The sequence below is a fragment of the Ictidomys tridecemlineatus genome, chromosome 11, assembly GCF_052094955.1.
Source record: "Ictidomys tridecemlineatus isolate mIctTri1 chromosome 11, mIctTri1.hap1, whole genome shotgun sequence".
NCBI classification, from domain to species: Eukaryota; Metazoa; Chordata; class Mammalia; order Rodentia; family Sciuridae; genus Ictidomys; species Ictidomys tridecemlineatus.
Genome location: NC_135487.1, coordinates 59,240,940 through 59,265,857, shown reverse-complemented (window position 1 = coordinate 59,265,857; position 24,918 = coordinate 59,240,940).

Below are 24,918 nucleotides of genomic sequence, written 5' to 3'. Positions count from 1 at the left end.
TTGATAATTTCATGTTTCTCCATTGCTTTGCAGTTTGAAAATTTCTCTCTGAGGATTCTGTGGGCTATTGTTATTTTCTGTGTAGCAATGAGAAACTGATGCTCACAGAAATTATATAACTTTCCCAGGGCCATTCAGCTAGTGTGAAATAGAAGTTTCCAACTCTGAAACTCACACTTTGTTATTACATTAAAGCAAGGCCATAAGAAACTACTGGCTTCTTTGACAACACTCAGGATAATTTAGTTTAGAAGATTAGCTGTCATATCCTTGAAATCAGTCAAGTTGGGAGGGAATAGGTAAAATGCTTTAGATCACAGTGAAGAAAAAGTGGCAGTTAAGGACACTGTCTGGGTTTGGGGTGGGGTGTAGGGTTGGGGGGCACATGAGGCTGATAGGAGAATTAAGAAAAAGACAGTTGGAAATCCTATGACTCACCTCACTCTGAAAGATTGCTCCCAATTGTGCAAACAAATTTTTTTTTTCTCATCTTGCCAGAGCACCTGAGAGCCACAGCCAAAGAGGGATCGATCCAGGGTATCTTAAACATTACTCTTCCATCATGTGAAATTATAAAAGGGAATTTAGATTTTTAGCCTTTTACAGGAAATTTTTGTGGGACTTCTTTAAGAAAAAAAAGATTGCACTACGTAAGTACTCTATGAATGGTTTCAATGACATGCAGAAGAAATTCTCCAAACTAGATACTTACTTCAGTTTCAATATTTTGTTTTTATTATACTCATTAACAAGTGCAGCTTCAGTGCCTCCAGATCCAAAGCCAGATTGCCTGGGTTGGACTCTGTTTCTTACTAGCTATCTGGACTTTACCAATTTATCATCCTTTTTAATGCTTTAGTTTTTCGTCTGTTAGTTATAATAGTAGATGCCTTACAACAATAGGTTGTAAGAATTACATGATTAAATACATATAAAAATCTTAGAATAATACCTGATTTAAAGGAAGTTTTCATTGAATTTCAGCAATTCACAGAAATTTATAATAAGAGCATGCCACAAAGAGTACAGATGCAACCAAAAAAAATATCCTAAAGATTCGGACATTTTAATTTACAGTGATTATTATTATTTTTCTTAATAAAAGAACTTTATTATTTATAGTTATGGTTAATAGCAATCTGATGAGGTTGTTTTTCTAGGATGAGCAAGTGATTTAATTCAGCAATTTTAATTCCATAAGATGTTCCCTAACAAAATATCATCTGCTTTTTTCCATCTTCTTTCTCTTTTTTTTTGAAGAAATATTCTTTCTTAAAACATAAAAATTCTAAAAAAAATATTTATGAGATTGCAGGTGGAAAGAGCAACACACGGGATGTAAGAAATAAGGGGAAGGCAGAACAGGCAGGAGTTGTAAGGAGGGCTTAGAAAAGGGGCCTTGGACTGGATAGCAGGTTCGGAGACAGGAGAAAAATCACATTTTTGTTTGTTCCAATCTGCTAGTTCATGTCTTACAAAAATATTATGTGAAGGGGACCAAGGGTATTAAGGGTCAGCTAAAGGAAACTTGTTTGGTATTATTTAACCTTAAGTTCTTATTCATGTTTCTGTTCATATTTGTTTTTGCTTCTTGAATATTGCATGCTCTCTTGCCTTTTGAATGGTGGGAATTTTCTGTACTCATCTAGCAAAAAAAAAAAAAAAAATCCAGAAGAAACTCATCCTTTGCCAGGCTAATCCTTACTTCTCAAGTCTGTGTTTAAATGCATCATCCTTCTGATACTTTACCTTACTGCTTGATCAGAATCCACCCATGAGATGCTCTTGCAGAGCCTCCTTCTCACAGTATAGCACATCCATAATGCTTGTCTTCTCTAGATCGTAAACTCGTAAGTGCAAGCCCTTATCCCTGGGGTGCTAGAATGTAGGCTCCTCTATTTTCATGTGTACAGTGGTTTGCAAAAGATAAAAATTCATTGAGCCGTATGTCTATGGTTAGTGCACTTCATTTTGTGCCTGTTATGCCTCAATAAGAAAGAAAGACACTTATCTGGATATTTGAGCAGCAATATACCAAACCTTGCAATTAAATGGAGTGCTTTGAATTAGTAAATTTCCTTTCCTGAGTAAAAAATCTGTATTCCTAGAATTTATTGGCCATAGACCTATTCTCCGAACCAACATTAAATAATTCTATTTCTCTTACTATATTGCTTTTAAAACTATTTGACATGAGCTTTCATGTTCTAGGCTAATCTCAACTGTTTCTTTCATGACAGTTTTAATTTTGTAACCATCTTGGTCTTCTTCCTGCATGTGTTCTCTGGTTGGTTAATGTCCCTCAAGATATGGTTCCCAGAAACTGAACACAGCATTCCCTATATTATTTGACTGGTGCAAAGTACAAGTTGCCTTCACTTCCCTTAAAAAAGCATAGTTGCTGCTATTAAACAGGCTAAAACAATTTTATTAATTCTGTTAAATATTATCTCTTCACATATTAAGGTTACTTTTTGACTTCACTTGAAAATTGCAATTAAACTGAATCCCTTCCATCTGCATTTGTATAATTCAGGGCATTACATTCTATTGGCTTCAGGAAATAAGAGATTCCAAATTATTCAGCTTAAAATTACATTCTCTCCTTATTTCACAAATTTGTTATAAAGATTAAGTGTGATAATGCCTATGTTTTTAAAAATGTTTAGAATGTTCAAATTTAAAATTGTCAAAGTAAACAATGGTCAAAATGATCTTGTCAAGATGATTTTTATTCATTCTTGTTTATTAGGAATATTAAACATACAAAGTACAGGAGCAAAGTTCAATACCATAATTTCCTTTCAAGTTGACATCCACAACATTTTCTGTTTAGTACTTATCAATTAATAGCTACAGAGCCTAATGCCATATTAAAAATCAAATTAAGAAGCATAGAGAAACAAGATGAAATTTGAAGTGTTTGCCTTTTTACTGCCATTTCTTTGTACATAATTATCTACTTAATCTTACATTACACAGCCTTAGTTGCAGTGTCTATCTGGTAGATGTTGGTCGTTCTTGGCCCTTTGAATTTCCATGCACTACTGAACACACTATTTGAGTACACATACATGTGTACACACACACACTCAAATATTCTGTTTAGGATTTTGAATGAGATTGCTTTTAATCTCTAGAGTGAGAGAGAACTGACATCTTTAAAAACACTGATTTGTCCCAACCCATAAAACAATGCATCTTTCCATTTATTTGTGGTATATCAGTAAAATTTACAACTTTTCTATAAATATCTTGCACCCCTTCCTGTATATGTCATATTTTTGTGCTGTTAAATGGTATACTTAAAACATATTACCTTATAGCTTTGTTGCTAATATGTAGAAATCTAAGGGGATTTTTGTTTATAAATTTTGTATCCATTAACTCTCAAAAATCTGATTTTAATAATTTAACTTTTAAATTATCTAAACATAAGATCACATCATCAGTGAATAACAATTTCATTTCTTCTTTTCAAAATCCTTCTAATGTTCCTCTTTCTTTCTTTTTCTTTTTTTTACTATAATAAATGTTTATTTGTGTTCATGGTTTCAGAGCTCTCAGTTCATGGTTGGCCAACTTCATTTCTGTAGTCCCAAGATGAGGCAGAACATCATGGAGGCAGGGCATGGTAAAGGAAAGTTTCTCAATTCATGGCAGCCAGGAAACAGAATGAGGAGTAAGGGAAAAATATAATCCCCAAGGGCATGACCCCACTCATCTACTACTTCTAGCCACGTCCCGGTTACCTACACATGCCACCCAGTAATTCATTAAAATTATTACTCTACAAATAGATCAATCTGCTGATTAAGTTACAACTCTCATAATCTATCCATTTCACCTCTGAACATTTCTGCATCTTATTTCCAAAGTATAACATGGACGTTTGCAGAAAACTTATCGAAACCATAGCAGGATCCAATCTAAATACAAACTTTACTTTTATTCCATATGTGATATACCTTATCACATATCACATATCCTGAAGACAATTTTATATAGTATTTTTTATTGCTACTGCTTTTATTTATTTAATTTACTTGTTCCAATGAGTTGTACATGACAGCAGAATGTTGTTTGATTTATTATACACAAATGGAGAACATTTTTTCTTTGGTTTTACACTAAAAGAGTTGAACCATTTGTACAATCATACATGTACCTAGGGTAATGATGTCCATCTCATTCCACCATCTTTCCTAACCCCGTGTCACCTTCCCTTCCCTCCCTCCTCTTTGCCCAATGCAAAGTTCCTCTATTCATTTTCCCCAGACTACCACTATCCTGAATCTTGTTTTTAACTACTACTTCATTGTTTTAAAATATCGTTTTATCATAATATATATCACTTTTAAAGAATGGTATAAATTACTTATTAACAAAAGATTTATGTTTGCATACAATATTCTGGGACTCATCATCACTATTGTCTTGTGTCATTGTTGCATGAAGAAGATCATGGATAAAGTATCCTTTTCTAATAATTGATATCTCAATTAAATTAACTTTAAAGTAAGAAGTACATAGGCAAAGAAAGAAGGAACTCAGATTTTTGTGTGTCAATGTTCATAGCAGCATTATTTATAATAGCCAAAAGTTGAGACCAACTCAAATGTCCATTGATAATCAGATTAATTAATAAATAAAATGCAACATATGTATACAATGGAATGTTAGTGTACAAACGGATGAAACTTGAAAACATTATGCTAAGTGAATTAAGCCAGACATAAAAAGACAAATATTGTGTGATTTCATTCATATAAGGTACCTAGATATAGACAAAGCCACAAAGAAATAAAGAACAGTATTACCATGTGCTGGGAGGAGGAGTATGGGGAGCTATTGTTTAATGGCTACAGAACTTTGATTTAGGATATTAAAAAATTCTGCAGCAGGATAGTGTTGACAGCTGCATGACACTGTGCATATACTTAATGCCACTGAATTGTAGCTTTAAAATAATAAATTTTATGTTTCATCATACTAAAAATATATTTTAAATTACTAGATCATATTCATAACAAATATAATTTTCAAGGGACTATAATAAAGAATATAAAAGTAACTACAAAAATATTAGTAACTCAAAAGAATAATTAACAAAAATGATGAAACGGAAAAATGTGACTAATCAACCCTGAAGAGATGTTAAATGTCAGTTGTGATAGGGAAATATAACTCAACCACATGGAGATGCCATTTCACGTTTGAATTTCATGTTTACTTAATGGCAAATATTATAAAAGTCCAAGGACTTGATTTTTGGAAAAGATGTGGAGTATTTCTTAATTATTTTTGGAACACAAATTTGCACAAATATTCCAGAAAATAGTTCAGCATTGTCTTAGAATTTTGAATATTACAATCCAGTAGTTCATCAATTCTGTTTTTAGATATTTATTGAGGATAAATTTAAGCTTTTATTGCAGGAGATATGTACAATAGTCTGTAGCAATGCTTTAATGATAAAAACAGAAAAACTCAAATGCTCCATGAAAGAGAATACATACATATATAGATACATACATATATATTACATTCCAATAATGTACTAATCATATGACAATCAAAACAAACTATTTATAGCTACCCCAAAATATAGGTGCACTTTTAGAGTTTTTGCTATGCTGTACATGTGTGCTTGTTAATCTTCTTTTTAATTCATGTATATAATTATACAGAATAGCAGGTTTCATTGTGGCATAATTATACATGCATATAACATAATTTGATCAATTTTTTAAAGGGAGAGAGAGAATTTCAATATATATATATATATATATATATATATATATATATATATATATCTTAGTTATCGGCAGACACAACATCTTTTGTATGTGGTGCTGAGGATCAAACCTGGGCCACATGCATGCCAGGCAAGAGCGCTACTGATTAAGCCAGATCCCCAGCCCCATAATTTGATCAATTTTATTCTCATCCTTTCTCCTTCCTGGCCCTAGTTTCCTTCCTCTACACTAATGGGCTCCTTTCTACTTTCATGATGTCCTTTCTTTTTCTTTTTTCTTTTTCCCTCTAGGTTCCATGTATGAGAGAGAATGTATGATACTTGTCTCTGTGTCTGGCTTATTTCACTTAATATGATTCTCTATAGATCCCTCCATTTTCTTGCAAATGATATAATTTGTTTCTTCTTTGTGGCTGAATAGAACTCCATTATGTATATATACCATATTTTCTTCATTCAATCATTTGATGATGGACATCTAGGCTAATTTCATAATGTGAATTGGTTAATATGAATTCTGGGTATGCATGTATCTCTAAAGCATGCTGACTTTAATTCTTTCATATAAATATCAACGAGTACAAGTAGAGAGAGAACTAATCTCTAGGGTATATAAAGAACTCAAAAAGCTAAACACCTCAAAAACAAATAACCCAATCAATAAATGGTCCAAGGAACTGAACAGACACTTCTCAGGAGATCATACACAATCAATCAACAAATATATGAAAAAAAATGTTCAACATCTCTAGCAATTAGAGAAATGCAAATCAAAACTACTCCAAGATTTCATCTCACTCCAGTCAGAATGGCAGCTATTAAGAATACACACAAAGGGTCTGGGGTTGTGGCTCAGCGGTAGAGTGCTCACCTAGCATGTGTGAAACCCTGGGTTTGATCCTTAGCACCACATATAAATAAATAAATAAATAAATAAATAAATAAATAAATAAATAAATATATTAAAAAAAAAGAATACACACAACAATAAGAGTTGGTGAGGATGTAGGGGGAAAGGCACACTCATAATGCTGGTGGGACTACAAAATGGTGCAGCCAATATGGAAAGCAGTATGGAGATTCCTTGGAAAGCTGGGAATGGAACCACCTTTTGACCCAGCTATCTTACTCCTTGGTGTATACCCAAAGGACTTAAAAACAGCATACTACAGGGACACAACCACATCAATGTTTATTGCAGCACAATTCCCAATAGCTAAACTGTGGAACCAATCTAGATGCCCTTCAGTAGATGAATGGATAAAGATAATGTGATATATATGCACAATGGAATATTACTCAGCAATAAAAGAGAATAAAATCATGGCATCTGCAGGTAAATGGATGGAGTTGGAGAATATAATGCTAAGTAAAGCTAGCCAATCTGAACAAAAACAAATGCGGAATGTTTTCTCTGATATAAGGAGGCTGATTCATAGTGAGGTTGGGAGGGGGAGCATAGGAGGATTAGATGAACCTTAGATAGGGCAAAGGGGTGGGAAAGGAAGGAAGGGGGCATGGTGGTAGGAAAGACAATAGAATGAGATGGACATCATTACCCTAAATACATGTATGAAGACATGCATAGTATGAATATACTTTGTATACAATCAGATATGAAAAATTATACTCTATATGTGTAATATGAACTGTAATGCATTCTCCTGTCATATAAAACAAATTAGAATAAAAGAAAATACCAAGGAGTGGTTCACCTGGATCAGATGATAGTTCTATTTTTAGTTTTTTGAAACTATCCATACATATTTCCCAATTAGTGTCCAATTCACATTTCCACCAGCAATGTATAAGTGTTCCTTTTCTCCTATATCCTCACCAGAATGTGTTACTATTTCTATTCTTGACGATGGCCATTCTGATTGGGGTGAGATAGAATTTCAACGCAGTTTTAATTTACACTTCCCTGATGGCTAACAATGTTGAATTTTTTTCGTGTAATTGTGACCATTTGTATTTCTTTTGAAAAGTGTCTGTTCTGTTCATCTGGCCAGTTATTGAATGGGTTTTTTCCTTTGGTGGTAAGTTTTTTAGTTCTTTAATATACTCTGTATATTTAACCTCTGTTGGAAAAGTTGCTGGCGGATGATTTTCTCCCATTCTCTTCATGTTGTCTCCTTATGCTGTTAAATGTCTCTTTTGTTGTGTAGAAACTTTTAAATACAGTGTCATTCCATTTATTGATTCTTTTTTGGCAGGGGTGGGGTGGACAGGGAATTGAATTCAGGGGCACTAGACCACTGAACCACATCCCCAGCCCTATTCTGCGTTTTAGTCAGTGATAGGGTTTCACAGAGTTGCTTAGCACCGAGGTTTTGCTGAGGCTGGCTTTGAATTGTGATTCTCCTGCTTCAGCCTTCCCAGCCGCTGGGATTACAGGCTTGTGCCACTGCGCCCTGCCATTTATTGATTCTTGCTACTATTTATTAAGGTATGTGAGTCCCATTTAGCCAGTCATTGTCTTTGCCTATATGATAAAGTACTTCCCTTGTTTTCTTATAGAAGCCTTGCAAAGTTTCTGGCCTTATATCTGGGTATGTGTTCCATTTTGATTTGACTGATGTGCAGGGTAAGAGGATGTTGTTTCATTTTTTTTGTTCATATGGGCATTCAAGTTTTCTAGCATCATTTGTTAAGGAGGCTGTCCTTTCTTAAATGCCTGTTTTTGGAAACTTTGTCAACAATCAGATGACTGTATCTGTGTTTGTTCTACTCCATTGGCCTGTGTCTATTTTTTTATGCCAGTCCCTTGCTGTTTTTATGACTGTAGTAATGTAGTATAATTTGAAATCAGGTATTGTGAGGCTTCCAGCCTTGCTGTTTTTGGTTAAGTTTGCTTTGTCTGTTCTGAGTTCATTGTTCCCCCTATGAATTTTAGGATTTTTTTTTTTCTGGTTCTGAGAAGAATGTCATTGTATTTTTATGGGGACTTCATTGAATCCACAAATCACTTTTGCTGTGGCCATTTTAACAATATTTATTCTGCCTATCCACAAACATGGAAGGTCTTTCCGTCTTCTAGTGTCTTATTTATTTTCTTTTCATTTTGTAATTTTCTTTGTCTAGATCTTTCACTTTTGGTTAGATTTATTCTTAGGCGTTTCATAATTTTTAGATATTTTAATTGATTTTTTTCTTATTTCTTTATTAGTAGGCTCATTATTGGTGCATAGGAAAACTATTCATTTTCATATGTTGATTTTTTGCATACTGCTACCTTGTTGAATTTGTATATATACTCTAGAAGTCTTTTGGTAGAGGCTTTAGAGTCTTCTAAGTATAAGGATCATATCACCTGCACATAGGGATAATTTGATTTCTTTCTTATTTTGTTTCTTTCTCTTGACGAATTGCTCTGGCTAAAATTTAAAATACTATTTTGAATAAGAGTGTTAAGAGTAGACATCCTTGTCTTGTTCCTGATTTTACAGAAAATGCTTTTAGTCTTTCTCCATTCGTTATGATGGTGGCTTTGAGTTTGTCATATATAGTCATAATTGTGTTACTTCTATCCTTAGTTTCTTTAGAATTTTTAACATGAAAGGATGGTTGAATTTGGTCAAAGACTTTTTCTGCACCTATGGAGATGCTTATGTGATTTTTGTCCTTGATTCTACTTTTGTAGTGTATGTTATGTTTATTGATTTGTGTGTGGTGAATGATCATTGCATCCCTAGAATGAAACCAGCTTGATTGTGGTGCATGATTTTTTAATCTATTGTTCAATTCAGTTTTCAAGTATTAGTTCCTTAATATTTAGTACTTGGTCTTATTTAATATAGGTATTTAGGGCTATACATTTCCTCCTAAGTACAATTTTAATTGTATATTACACATGTTGATATCCAGTACTTTTGTTACTGATGTCTAAAATGTCTAAACATTTTCTATTTATCTCTTTAGAATTAATTTTTAGCTTAATTTCAGATAACATAGTCTATATAATTTTGTTTTTTTAAAAAGTGTTGTGATGTGTTAATATACAATTAAAATGACATATTAATAAGATGTGCCTAGAATATACAAATTCAATTTCAATTTCTATGAATGTGGAATGTATGCTTGAAGTGAATGTATATTCATTTAATAAACATCAACTATTGGATTAACGTGGATTAACTTTTTAAAAATCAGTACATGGCTAATTTAGAAGGTATATACAATGTTCCTAATCATTTTATGGTAGCTATAAAGGGAATTCTTAACCTATGTTTAAAGTTCATTGTTTCATTGCCTGCTCAGACAGTTCAAGGAACTTAGAACACTTCAATTCCAATCTCTCATTCCCATCTTATATCTTATTACTGTTAAGAATCTTAATTTTCAAATATACACATACCATTATAATTACTGTAGTCTTATGTGGTCAGAGTAATTTATATTCTTATTTATAACTTTATTTATTCTTTATTCTTTTTTGCACATCTCACCTTCTATCTGGGAAAATTTCTTCTTGACAAAAGAGTGTCTTTTAGAATCTCCTTTAATGAGAATCTGTTACAGTGAAAGTCTGTTTGTTACACACTTTTTGAAATTTTATTTATTTTATCCTGATTCTTGAAAGATAAATTTACTTAAGTACGAAATTCTATCTTAGCAGTTTTCTAGCATCCTCAGGATGTTGGATTTATCTTTGCATTTTCTTCTGGCTTTCCTTGTTGCTCTTGGAAATTTAGTTGTCAGTATGACCCTTTGTTCCTTTAAAAATATTTTTTCTCCTTTCTCAGAATACCTTTAAGTATTTGTCTTTAGTGTTGTGTAGTTTCATGCACATAAGTCTAGATACACAATTATGTTTCTGTTTTTCCTAGGAGTCACTGGACCTTTGGAATTGATGTCTTTCAATTATAGCAAATTCTTAACCATTTCAAATATTGCTTCTGCCTCATCAACTCTCCTTTTCCTTTGGACAACTGACTTGATGTATAATCTACTCTTCATGTATTTTTACCTTTTTTTATGTATTTTATTTTGTCTTTGTGGTTTATATGTAGCTGGTTAATTTATTCCATCCCATATTTGTTCATGAATTTTCGAATCAGCCATGTAAAACCTTTTTTATACTCATTCTTTTAGTTTTTTTAATATCAATTATTGTGTTCTTTGTGTCTTGCATTTCTATTTCATTTTTTCAAATCTGATATATTGTTTCTACTTTATTTTCAAGATTTGCCTTTATTTCTTTCAATATCTATAGATAATTGAAGATTAATTTTGTAATATGACTTTTGGGCTGATAATTCTAATATCTGATATGTTTGTAGGTCTTTTTTTTCCTCTCTATTAAGTTTTTCTTCTCAGTCATGATTTGGTTATATGTTTATATAATTATCTTTGACACTAGGCCATACATTTTTTTTAGAAGATTGCAAGAATTCTCTGTGAAATAGGCTAAGTGCATCTTCCTTCAGAATATTTACAGTTGTTTATGCTAGTTTCCTGATGGCTCTATCATATTTTAATCACTTTCAACTAAATTCAAAACTTACGACATTTTTTGGATCATATAGTTGATAAAATTTTGACTACAAAATATGTGAGGCATGACTTGAGGTTTCTATTTCTCAGAAGTATTAAAACTTTCTTCCCCACTGTTTTGTGGTGACAAATCTATCTTGGGCTCACCTAAGAGTAAGAATTGGATGAATTTTTATATGGTTCACCCTTAAGGAGAAAGTATAGACCTTTGGGTTCCCAACATTACTGGGGACTAAAGATTGTCAGAGCAAAAAGGTTTCCTTATACATTATATTAAGTTCTTTTCTTCAATTAGAATTTGGCCTGATAATTCTGTATCACCTTTTCAGATCCTCTATGCTTTTCTAAAGAAGTCTTTTTGCTTTATTCAGGATTTTTTACTCTGTTTTCAGCAAGATGATTATTGGTCAAAATATCCAGTTGGTCACATAATTGGAAGCTGTTACAGTCATTTTTATGCATATTGTATAGGACCCACTTTTTCTTACTTAATACCATTACATTTTTCAATCTATCCAACATTTAAAAATCTAAGCCTATCAGAGTTTCTACATAGCTATGCAATTTTTTTGCATGTCTCTTTTGTTTTGCTGTTTTTTTAATAGTCAAAATTTTTATTTTTAGACCATCTCACCTCACTTTTACACTGTAATTTGTTTTACTCTTTATTTGCATTGTTATTAATTTTTATTTAAATCTTTTCAATTTTACTTTATTTTAATTTAGAACAGCATTTCTCATTTTTATTTAAATATTTTCAATCCTACTCTGTTCTAAACTTGGAATAAATTTCTCAAAATAGTATCTGTATTTTGTTTTGTAAATAATGTACACTCTGAGAATTCTATTTAAACCAATATATATTTCTCCATTCCTTTATTTTTAAACTTTCAGAGATCTTTATTTGTTTCGGACATGCCTCTTGTGAAAATATATAGTTTTTGAATACCATGTAATTTTAATCATAAATTATTTTTTGTTAGGTCAATGCATTTTAATTTTTATCTATTGAGATTCCTGAAGTTTTCCACTATTTTTATTACTACATTATGTTTTATTTTTATCTTTGTCTTTTTCTTTTCTCCTGTTTTCTGTTTCATTAGTTGCCTTTGTCTTTTATTTCCTTCTTGGTTTGGTAGGTACTTTGCTACTTCTTTTTTTAGGGCAATATATTTACAAGTTAAATTTTATATTTTTCCTAAGTGACTAAACAATACCTGTTACATCTTCCATGACAAAGCAAGAACCTTAGCATCCTTAAATTTTACAAAATATATGTCTCTAGCTTGCATGTCATTATGGTTTAAAATTTTATTTCCAACTTGTTTAAAACAGGAATTTGTATATTTTTATTTTGGGAATTATTATTGTTAATACTTTTTATCCTCAATATATATTTAGATGTCCTGACCAGTTTTTGTGATTACTTTGTTCGGAAGTATTTTTTCCAATCCCACTTTCTTCTAGGTTCACATTTTTCCTTTGTGAAGTATGTGTTTTGGTAATTTTAAGTAACAGTTTGTGAGTATTAGACATTCTTATTCTTGGTATTTTAGAAATATTTAGTCTATGTTTTGCTCCTACTCTTGCATGATAGTTTATTTAGGTATAATGATTTAGGCTTAGTTTTTCTCATTATTATGGAGCTATTACTTTACTGTCTTCTTACACCTAATGTTTCTCATGAAAGTTTGCAGTTCATTTCATTGTTATTTCCCTTTTAGAGAAATTGTCTTCTCTAAGTTGCTCCTCTGAAACCACAAGTTTCATAATATCTGAGTATGTGTGTATATGTGGGCACTCACATGCATGCAGAAATGGAATGGTCGAATGACTGGACCACATAGTAGGTCTTGATTTACAAGACTGATAGACTGTCGAAGTGGGTTTTATAATGTTATTCCTATTTGTAGTAAAGTTACAGTTGTTCTACTTTTTTGCCATTTTGTAGTTATATCTCATCATGATTTTAATAATAACTAATAATGCTGAACATTTTTCATGTAAGTATTTATAATTCATGCATATGAGTTGGTAACATGTCTGTTCACTTATCTTTGCCCATTCAAAACATTTGAGTGGATTGTTCTCTTATAATTGAATTTTGAGAGTTCTTTTTATATTGTAGATACAAGTCTTATCAGACAACTCTGATACCATTTCTCTTTTCAAATGCTACTAGGTCATAATCTCCCCTTATCACCCTTATCTGAAGCAAATTCCTCCTTTTTCTGAATTCTAGTACTTTGTATCTTTTATGTCATGCATGAATTTTAAATCTGTATTATTCAAAGGGATATTAATTTATATTTGATTATAAATTTAATGTTTATAGCATTGTTGACATTTTGAAAATTTAGAAAAGTGGAAAAAAAATCAAATGTCTAGAGATAGGATTCCCCAAGTACATGCTTGCAGAACATACTGTAAATATTCTTTAAAACACTCATCATCCATGTAATTACTTGATTAATGTTTATATTTTTTTTCCTATGGAATAAAAACACCATGAGGACAAGTATCATTACTGTTTTATTAATTGTTGTATCTAACACAATATATACACGTACTAGGTGTTAACACCTTTTGTGTGAATAAATCCATACTACCAGTAATATCTTATGCTTCTGTTTTGCTTTTTAGTGATTTTTACTTGTGACTATACACACTTTAGGAATAGAATCTGTGCCCCATTTATCTATTTACTACCAATCATCTATGCTCCCCCAATCAACAAACTTAAGACTTGACACATAGTGCTCAACAAGTGTGAGTGAATAATGTTAAACCAACCTGTTGTATGAACCTGCACTCACGAGCAAATCACACCTTGCTTGTGAATATTCACACCCATTCAGCTGCTATTTGAACCCATCTCAAAGCAGAGCAGGCTGTTTTAAAGTTTCAGTCGAGTGTGCCTTTATGATTGAGGCTCAGTCTTCAGATCAAGGCATTTGGCTTTAAAGTATACCTCTGCCACTTCCTAGCTGTGTAATTTAGAAATGTCCCTTTGACTTTATGATCTTGTGTTTTTACATTTCTAAAGTAAGAATAATCCTGTTATTTCATTGGATTGTTTTAGAAATTTAAGTTAGAATTCTTGAAAGAGCACACACAGCACATTGTAAGTGTTCATCAATTTTCAACAGTTAATAAAGCAAGATTCTCATACAAATTTAGACTAGATATAGGTCAAGATTAAACTTGTTAATAAAGGTAATAAGACTGATTTAAAGAACATTTGAAGAATTGAGTATTTACATGCATTAAAGAGAGAATATAGGAATGAGAATGTCAGGTTATATCCCAAACTGGTTAATGTCCCAGAAAGCACACTCATTAGCTTTTGCTTACTTCTTTTCCTAGACAAACATCATTTGAATATACACTGGATAAAAATCTATAAGATAACATGTGATTTCATAGTGTTTGACCTCTTGATTAACAGTCAAGCAACAAAACATGCCCTACGTCATCAAATGATCCCTGGGACATATGATAGACAATGTTTCAATATATGAGAACTGGATGCAAAAGCTGACTCTGTCATTTAGCAGCAGTGGGAGAGTCTTTTAAGTATTAAGGGTCTTGTTTTCCTCATCTGCAAAATGGGAGCCACAATATTTATACCACAGAGTTACAGGAGGAATTTAGTAATACAAGGGTTGTGAAAATACTGTACTTAATGATTAGTGTGATGGTAACACTACATACTGTCCTTGATCTTGCCTTCTGCTGACTCTGAGGATCCCTGTAAAATAGCATGGGCAATTTCTCCCTCACCTGCTTCCTTACCACAGTGATTGAAGCCAAGAAGTAATTTGCCCATTTCAAGCTTAGGGCAGATCCTAATGGTCTCAACTCTGTGATCTTGGAAGCTATACTGTTTCATTTGTTTGTCTGTCTTTAAATCTTAACTTTTATTAAGAATTTTCAAGCAGCTTTCATGAAGGAACTAGAAAGGATCGCTGCCTATAACCACAGTTAGTGACTTTTTTTGTTATTATTTTTAAGATCAGGCCTAACACATCTGGACCATAGTGGAATGTTCAAAAGTAAATCATTTTATGAAAAACCTTGACAGTAGGATTTGGTGCACATGTTGCATGTATCATCAACTTTTACTTCCATCTGGTAAACAGAAGCCTATTTAGGACTCATAAGGGAGAAGGATTTATGCATTTTAGTGAAGACTTCATTTATATCGATTCATAAAGTAAGATAAAGTTGGCAAGTTATTTTATTCTTAAAATACTTCTATTCTGTCTCATTCCACAGATAGTTGAGATAGTTGATTGAGAGCTAGTTTGTTACTTAGGTTTCCAAATTGTAGTGAAATTAGCCCTAAGTGTTAATTTAGTTGCATTCTTCAAGTAGAATTTATGTGAGGAGATATAGTGTGTTGGTGGCTACGTCAAACGAGGGAAAATTAAGTAAAGAATTTGTCTATAATTTAATATGGGAAGGAAAATCCCCATGGCCTCAGAGTATTAACATATAAATATATGTGTATATGTCTGCATGTATGTATATATGTGAGTTTTTATTCATACACACTCACATATATGCACGTACAATTTTACTTGAATTTTCTGATTTCTTGTTTACTTTGTTTAGTATGAACAGCTTATATACAGGAAACTAGAAAAAATATTTATCAGGTAATTTTATCAAGAATCATCAGCACACAACTGAACTAAATTTTGTCATTCAATTTTTTGACCGGAACTTCTAATTTCCTACTGTTATGCATTTTTTAGGCAGTTGCCTTTTGATGAATCAGTACCTCCTGCCTTGTTTATAAGAAACATTTATATTTTGTGAGTAGGTTACTACATCTGCCCTTATTCATATAAACCAGGAACCCTTTTTCATTTACCCTTTTGGACATTTTATTATCACCTGGACCAGACTTAATCAAAGAACTATAAAAGTGGGAGAAAAACTGATGAAGTCCAGATCTTTCTTATTTTAAAATAATTTAGAAGAAACAGCACTTGGAATAGGCAGAGAAAATAGTTACTAAATATTTTTTTAGAAATTAGAATATAGTAAAGCCAATTCTCCAACATTTGGGGTATATATAATATGTTAAGTCCAACCTATACTTATTGTATTTCTTTCTTTTCTCTTTCTTTCTTTCTTTCTTTCTTTCTTTCTTTCTTTCTTTCTTTCTTTCTTTCTTTCTTTCTTTCTTTCTTTCTTTCTTTCTTTCTTCTTTTCTTTCTGTAACAGGGATTGAACCCAGGGGCACTTAACCACTAAGACACATCCTAGCTCTTTTTAAAAATATTTTATCTAGAGACAGGGTTTCACTGAGTTATTCAGTACCTAAGTTGCTGGGGTTGGCCTTGAACCTGCCATCCTCTTGCCTCAGCCTCCCAAGCTGCTGGCATTCTAGGCATGCAACACCATACCCAGCTACTTATTGTACTCTGTAGCACTTCTTTTATTTTCTCCTTAACCATTATCAAGTGTGGTGTATAAATTTTGATTAAATTTAGATAAATTCTGCTTTGAGAGAATTTCATTCCAAACCTCAAAATGATTGGGTAAATCTTGAATGTTTATTCATACAAACTTTTCACCAAATATGCATGAGCTTCTATTATGCATCAGAAAATTTGATAAAGAAGCAAATTTAGCAGAAAACAAAATAAACCCAGTCCTTGCCTTTATGGCTTTTACAGATTAAAGATGGAGGGGCTGGGGATATAGCTCATTTGGTTAAAGGACTTGCCTCACATGCACAAGGCCCTGGGTTCAATCCCCAGAACCACACATACACACAAAAAAAGTTCAGATTAAAGAGGGAGACAAACAGTATACAACCACCAAAGTGGGTATGGTTTTAGAAACATAGGTAGGTGTAACAAAGGAAAAATAGAAGTCTCTATGATTGAAAATTAAAAGGACACCCAATTTAGATTGAGAGAATAGGCAAACTCCTCTGGAAATTATAGCTAAACAGGGAAAATGCTGGAAGGATGAGTTGAAAATGTATGAGGAATGAAAGATGTCCAATGTGTTTGAAGTGTAGGGATGGAAGGAGAGAGTGATAAAAGGTAGAACCCAGAGGTGCATTCAGGCTGAATTCTTTATGAGCACTTGCTATTGATTTTAAAGTTTGATGTTAAGTGCATTGGAAGACATTGAAGTGTTTTAAAGAGATGATAAAAATGAGATCAGTATTACTGCTGGTTGTGTGGAGAATAGATGGGAAGAGAACAAAAGTATAGAGAGATGAAGTGTTCGGTAAGAGATATCTATTAAGAGGTTACTACAGAAGGCCAGATGAGAGATGATGGTGATTTGGACAAAATTAGTGGCAGCCAGTGGAGACAGAATGAAGTGAACGTATATCGTGGAGGCAGGAAAATTGACTGTGGGGTGGAGTGGATGAGCCACTTGAGACAGAATGAATTATTAAGCATGGCTTCTATTTGTTATCATGAGCAGCCAGGTGGATGGAAGCACCTCCTACAGAATGGAGAAGAATGGAACAGGGGCGGATGGAATCAACCTGAGTATTTAAAATCCAGAGTTAGTAATCATTGCCCTAGAGAGATCAAGAGGAAAGATGTAGTGAAAAAAAGCATTGGGGGTGGCAAAGGAACAGCCTGTAGATAAGAGAACCCTCAGTGAAAACTCACAGGGATACACCTCAGAGTGACAGTTCACATAATTTCAAAGAACAGTGGGCCCAGCTGTATTGGTAAAAACCTTCAGAAGTATATGCAAAAACTCTGAACTACTAACAAGTTGTTTGCCTCTGGATGACTCTCTTTAACAAACACATCTATTACATGAAGGTGTTGGATAAGGTGAGATACCTTTCCATTCTAGCATCCTATGATTTTATGTAGTGAAAGAGGGCAGGAGTTTTGGAGCCAGAAATACAGAGTTCAATTTCAACCATTTAATTTCCACATCCATAAAACTAGACTTTTATGAATGAGGTAATGCAGGTAGAAAGCATCTTTTGATTTTTTTCCTTTTAATGTGAATCAGTAGTTCTTATACATTTCATTTGGAAATTAATCATATGCTCCCTTATATAATCTCTTCCAAATTTTGGGAGACAAATCTGAATCCCAGCTTCAATATATTTCTAACACATTTTATTTTCATCATATGATCTCATTTCCCTGGGACTGTATTTCTTCTTTTCTAATACTTAACATAGAGGGTTGTAAAATTTGAGTGATACAATGCATGGAAAAGATCTAACAGAGTACCCGGGACATAGTACACTCTCAAAATTTTTGATTCTCTTTTTCCTTATTCCATAGGTAAAAATAAGTTGAACAATAATTCTCTCCATACATTTCATTTCTGTAATCAGTAGTGACCAAATTTTTAGGCAGTCTGTAAATATCGTTGTTAGTGCTTTATGGTAACCGGGGTGTTCTATTCGTGAGAGAACCCAGCTTCAAGAGCAGTCAAAAAGCTTCCTTAAGCCTGATGGGATCCATCAAAGCTCTGTGATATATATTGTTTAATGAAAGTCCAGTTTGTATTTTAATGGCAATAATGATCCTTAAAACAGGTGAAAAGATTCTAGAGTGCTGTAGAAGGAAAGCCCACACGCCCCTCTGCCTGTGAGAGTACAGCTGCCTGATGTGGAGCCATTACAATCAGTGAGCCACTCAAACCCCTCTCAGCCCGCCCTTTGCAGTTGCATCCAATTTTCTACCTCTTATTCCTGAGGTTATCATAAGTGACTTGCTGAAGAGAAGACAAAGGTCCATCCCATTATATGCCCAGCCCGCTGAGGCCAGGTTAAATGGATTCCTGACACCTTTGTGTTTCAAGCTCTGGTTTAGCTCACAGGTGGCTGTAATTCTCTCTGGCAAGGCCAAAGAGCATCTTGAAATCTTGGCCAAAGTGCTTTCTTCACCCATCCATTAAAAATCCAGAGCTGGGAGGCTCAAATCATACTGGTTTAAGATTTTTATCACTTCAGGCCCTGGCTATTAAATAAATCCTAACCCTTATCTCTCCAAACAATCTCTGCTATCAATTTTTTTTCCCTCCAATTTGCTTTCAGATTAATCTTTCTAAAACTACTCTTGGATAAAGTCATACTTTGTTTTAAAATTCTTTACTTTAGGATAATCAACATATAAACTCTATATGGTGGTCAAATCTGACCCCACGCTACATGTCTACACTTTTTTCTCTCCTTATATGCTGTCATGATCCTGACTTACCAGCCAAATGTCATTTCTTGGGATCTTGCCAATCCCAGTGTTGCAGAAGCAGGGCATAGGCCTCCTTTGGTTTTGAGATCCATAGGCATTTTCTTCATTTCTCCTTCTGGTCTATGCTGAAAAACATTTTGCTTACATGCATCTTCAAGGTATTTTATCTTTTCCTCTATGTTCTTGAATCTCTTTCCCTAAAATAATTTTAAGCAAAAGACAGTAAATCTTAAAGGATCTTTCTGTTTTCTTCCCTGCACATATCTTTTCTATAGTATTAGAAGTGAATGTGGTTATTCATTTTTCTGAAAATAAATTAAAGGGGAAAATTCAGGAGAAAAAAATATATATGTATGAACTTATCTCTAAAAAGATGTTTTGATAGGAAAGGCAGCAGAATACAACAGACACTAGTATGGCAGTATGTATAAATGTGGCTGTATAACCAATGTGATCCTGCAATCTGTACACGTGGGAAAAATAAGAATTCATACCCATTTGAATCAAATGTATGATATATGATATGTCAAGATCATTGTTATGTTTTGAGCAACCAATAAAAAAATAATTATTTTGAAAGGGGGAAAAAAAGATGTTTTGTAAGCACCCATCCATTATCTCATTTAACCTTCTAACAAACCCTACAAAATTAGTGTTAAACATTTTTGGAGATGAGGAAGCTGAGAACATTAAGTTGTGTATTCAAATATACACACCTCTTTAACAATGAAACTGCTATCTCCAGGCAGGTCTGTTAGAGTTCCTGGCATAGACTTTCATTGAAGAGTACTAATAGTTTATGATCACAAATTTTACACACAGGCCTCCATAGGATCCACCTGAACTCTGAGAAGGAAAGGAAATGTGGCTCCAGAATTGCTTTCTGAAAGCCAGAGGCTAAAGTTTCTTGTTTATTGCAAAAGCAAAAGGTTTGGTAACTAGTACTGATTAGCAATGTTTGCAGTTCCAACTTGTAATATGAACACTCATAAAATGTTGAGAGGTTGATGGCTCATTGCATATGATCTGAAACTGGACCACAGCCGAAACAGGGCTCTTGAGTGCTGCCAATGAATTGGTACATCCTGAGGTCTTTCAAACATGAAGTTAGGTGGAGTGGAAGAGCAAGAGAACCCAAATACTAGGACCTATAGGATGTTGGGTTAACTGTAGGATCCCTGACCTAGTGGCTTCAAGGAAGGCATAGACACAGTTAGGAACATGGGTACAAAGCAGAATATGGAGGCCTTTTTCAGTTAATAAACTTTGCTAAAATTAGCAGCCCATTTATCAAGACAACAAAAAAAGTAATGGAGTAAAATTCAAAATGTCTAGATGTATATTTTATCAATAATACCATGAGTATTTTATTTTGATTTTTAAGCCAAATATGGCGTTTCCCAGACACATGGGATGAAATTATAGCGGCACAGAGGGCAGGAATCCTAGTTCACTTTTTAATTGTCAGTTAATCTTTTTTTAGTTCACTCATTAATTTTATTTTATTTTTTAATTTTTAAAATTTATTTATTTGTTTGTTCTAGTTAGTTATACATGAGAGCAGAATGCATTTTGACACATTGTACACAAATGAAGCACAATTTTTCATTTCTTTGGTTGTACATAAAGTAATCACACCATTCATGTCATCATACATATAACAAAGATAATGATGTCTGTCTCATTCTACCATCTTTCTACCCCCATGTACACTCCCTTCCCCTTCCTCTCCTTTGGCCTATCCTCCCATGCCCCACCCACCATTATGGATCAGCATCCACTTATCAGAGAACACATTCAGCCTTTGTTTTTGGGGGGATTGGCTTACTTCACTTAGCATGATATTTTTCAACTCCATCCATTTTTATGCAAATGCCATGATTTATTCTCTTTTAATGCTAAGTAATATTCCATTGTGTATTTATACCATAGTTTCTTTGTCCATTCATCTATTGAAGGGCATCTAGGTTAATTCCACAGTTTAGCTATTGTGAATTGTGCTGCTGTAAACATTGATGTGGCTGCCTCATTGTAGCATGCTATTTTTAAGTCCTTTGGGTATAGATGGAGGAGTAGGATACCTGGGCCAAATGGTGGTTCCATTCCAAGTGTTCTAAGGAATCTCTGTACTGCTTTCCATATTGGTTGTACCAATTTGCAGTCCCACCAGCAATGTATAGTGTGCCTTTCCCCCCACAGCCTTAACGTTGCTTGTATTCTTTTTCTTTTTGCCACGTGAACCATCTTATTCAGTCATGCCAAGGAAGCATCTGAAATACAGATTTAAAATAATTCAGGCCCATATGGAAAATAGTGCTCTGACAGTTTCCAGAATGTTACTCAAAACACCCATTTCCCAACTAAAATTTAAGTTCAGTGATCCACTGCAAGATGTTGCATAGGCCTTTAATCACCAACACTTTGGATTTCTTGGTGTCTCTCCACGAGTTCTGGTCAATTACTGTCTGGGCAACCAGGCTGATGAATACATACTGCCTGCAGGACATGGAAAGCTTGCTTGTATTCTTGATAACTGCCATTCTGACTGGAATGAGATGAACTCTTAAAGTAGTTTTGATTTGCATTTCTCTAATTATTAGAGATGTCGAACATTTTTTCATATACTTGTTGATTGATTGTATATCTTCTTCTGAGAAGTGTCTGTTCAGTTCCTTGGCCCATTTATTGATTGGGTTACTTGATTTTTTGGTGTTAGTTTTTTGAGTTCTTGATATATCCTGGAAATTAGTGCTCTATTTGATGTGTGTGTGGTAAAAATTTGCTCCAATTCTGTAGGTTCTCTCTTCACCCCATAACCAATCTATTTTACAGCAATAATAAATCTATTACATGTTAACATAAACATATAGTATTTAAAAATTGCTGTATTATCCAAACCTAAAAAACTCAACAGAGAAGAAAGGCATTGTTGTGTACTCCTGCCTATTTCTTTAACATTTGGCTTAATAAAAGATAGCTATATTCCCATACTGGCTTCTTCCCATACAATGTGTTGTGAAATCATATGCCACTGTAGCCACTGGAAAGCTCCAATGCACCCTTGTGAAAGAATGAGAATGGAAAAAGAAAATAACATCTTCTGTTATTAAGAAAAACATTTTGACCTCATTAACTACTTAGAAGGGTCTTGGGGATCCTGAACCACACCTTCAGAGTTCCTGGTCTAGATTCTACTCCTTGTTGCCTTTTTTGCTCTTTCATCTCCGTTCTTCTTTCATTCATCTTTTTGAAACATTTCAAACTTGAATCAGGTTTTCTACAGAGAATGAAGAGATTTCTATATTTAGTTCTCTATATTAGTCCTCTATATTTATTCCAGAAAGATCATGAAAGAACAGCACCTTCCAAACATCAAATGTCAATGTGGTGCCTAAGGACCCCCCCGCCAAAAAAATGTCTGCCCCATACCATACCTGTCCACAGATAAAGCTAGTCTACGAGTAAAGTTATGGTGTTCAGACTGAGCCCCACTTCCCCACCAGGAATTTTATGCTTGAGAATTCAGGAAAAAGAAGAGGCTTGATAAATGTGACCACATTTTTGTTTCATGGTGGCTGAAAAATGATGGAATATTGAAAGACTAGAAAGTCAAAGAAGGAGGAGGAGAAGAAAGGGGAAGAGGAGGAAGAAGAAAAGAGGAGGAGGAGACAGGACAGGGATAATCAGAAGTAGTTGGCATTAGAATCCACATTGGGCAGCAATCAGCAGGATGCAACTCCAAGAGCACTAGAACTCAGAGATAAAAGACACCGCAGCTGCCCTGGCCCTGGCAACAATAAGCAGGAGACGTCAGGAGAAAGAGTCACCTGGGTTTGACTACAGCTTCTCACAAGCTCTTCTAGGCTTCCTGAAACCCTGGCACCTCATTATCCACTAACCACTGTCTCTGTACTCTGGAAAAAAAGAGAGAGAAAGGTGGAGGGAGAAGGGAAGAGGGAAGAAGGAGGAGGCATTGGGGGGGGAAGAAAGGGGAAGAGGAAGAGGAGGAGGGTGAAAAAGGAGGTGATAACAAAGTAAAGTATTCCTGGCTCCACAGAAAAGTATACTCAAGCACACAGCAGTACTAAGTGGTGCTTCAAAACTGTCCTACCCAAGGGTTCTACCAGTTAATTTTTTAAAAATTTTTCTTTTTATTGATTTTTTTTTAAAAAAGCAAATGACAGCAGAATGCATTACAATTCTTATTACACATATACAGCACAATTTTTCATATCTCTGGTTGTATGTAAAGTACGTTGTCACTCAATTCATGTCTTTATACATGTACTTTGGATAATGATGTCTATCCCATTCCACCATTATTGCTAATCTCCTGCCCCCTCCTTTCCCTCCTATCCCTCTTTCCTATCTAGAATTCATCTAATCCTCCCATGCTCCCCCTCCCTACCGCACTATGAGTCAGCCTCCTCATATCAGAGAAAACATTCAGCATTTGTTTTTTGGGGGGATTGGCTAACTTCACTTAGCATTATCTTCTGCAATACCATCCATTTACCTGCAAATGCCATGATTTTATTCTCTTTTATTGATGAATAATATTCCATTGTGTATGTATGCCACATTTTTTTAAATCCATTCATCCACTGAAGGACATCTAGGTTGGCTCCACAGTTTAGCTGTTGCGAATTCTGTTGCTATAAACATTGATGTGGCTGTGTCCCTGTAGTATGCTGTTTTTAAGTACTTTGGGTATAGACTGAGGAGAGGGACAGCTGGGTCAAATGGTAGTTCCATTCCCAGTTTTCCAAGGAATCTCAAGGCTGCTTTCCATATTGGCTGCATCAATTTGCAGTCCCACCAGCAGTGTATGAGTGTACTTTTCCCCCACATCCTTGCCAACACTTATTGATGTTTGTCTTCATAAATAGCTACCATTCTGACTGGGGTGAGATGTCTATCAGTTAATCTTAAAGGAGTCTCCAAATCTCTTAGAGGTTCACCTGAAAAGTGGAAATAACAGCACCTATTTTGTAGAACTCTGCCCTAGTGTCATACTTGGCACTCACTAGATATTTAGTAAGTGGTATGTTCGATGACTATTCCCTGACAATTTTAACGGGAACAACATAAGAAAGGGAGTGGTAGTTTTAAAAGATGTAAATAAGTAATGGGGGGAAAGAGCATGGTAAGCAAAACAGGATTATTGATGGGTAAAGAGCAGTTATAGTTTAAAATATAGTGGCTTTGATGAAAATGTTCTAGAATTAGATTGTAACACTGGCTACACAACTCTGTGATGGGTAGTGGACTAATTCCATTCCTCCTGTCCCTACATGTCCATTGCCCAATTCCCAAAATCTGTAAATATATTATGTTTAAATTCAAGGATGAATTAAGATTGCAGATGGAATCAGCTGACATAAAACAGAGGGATAATCTGAGTGGGCCCAGAGCAATTGCAAGAGTCCTTAAATGGGGAAGACGGATGCAGAAGAGGTA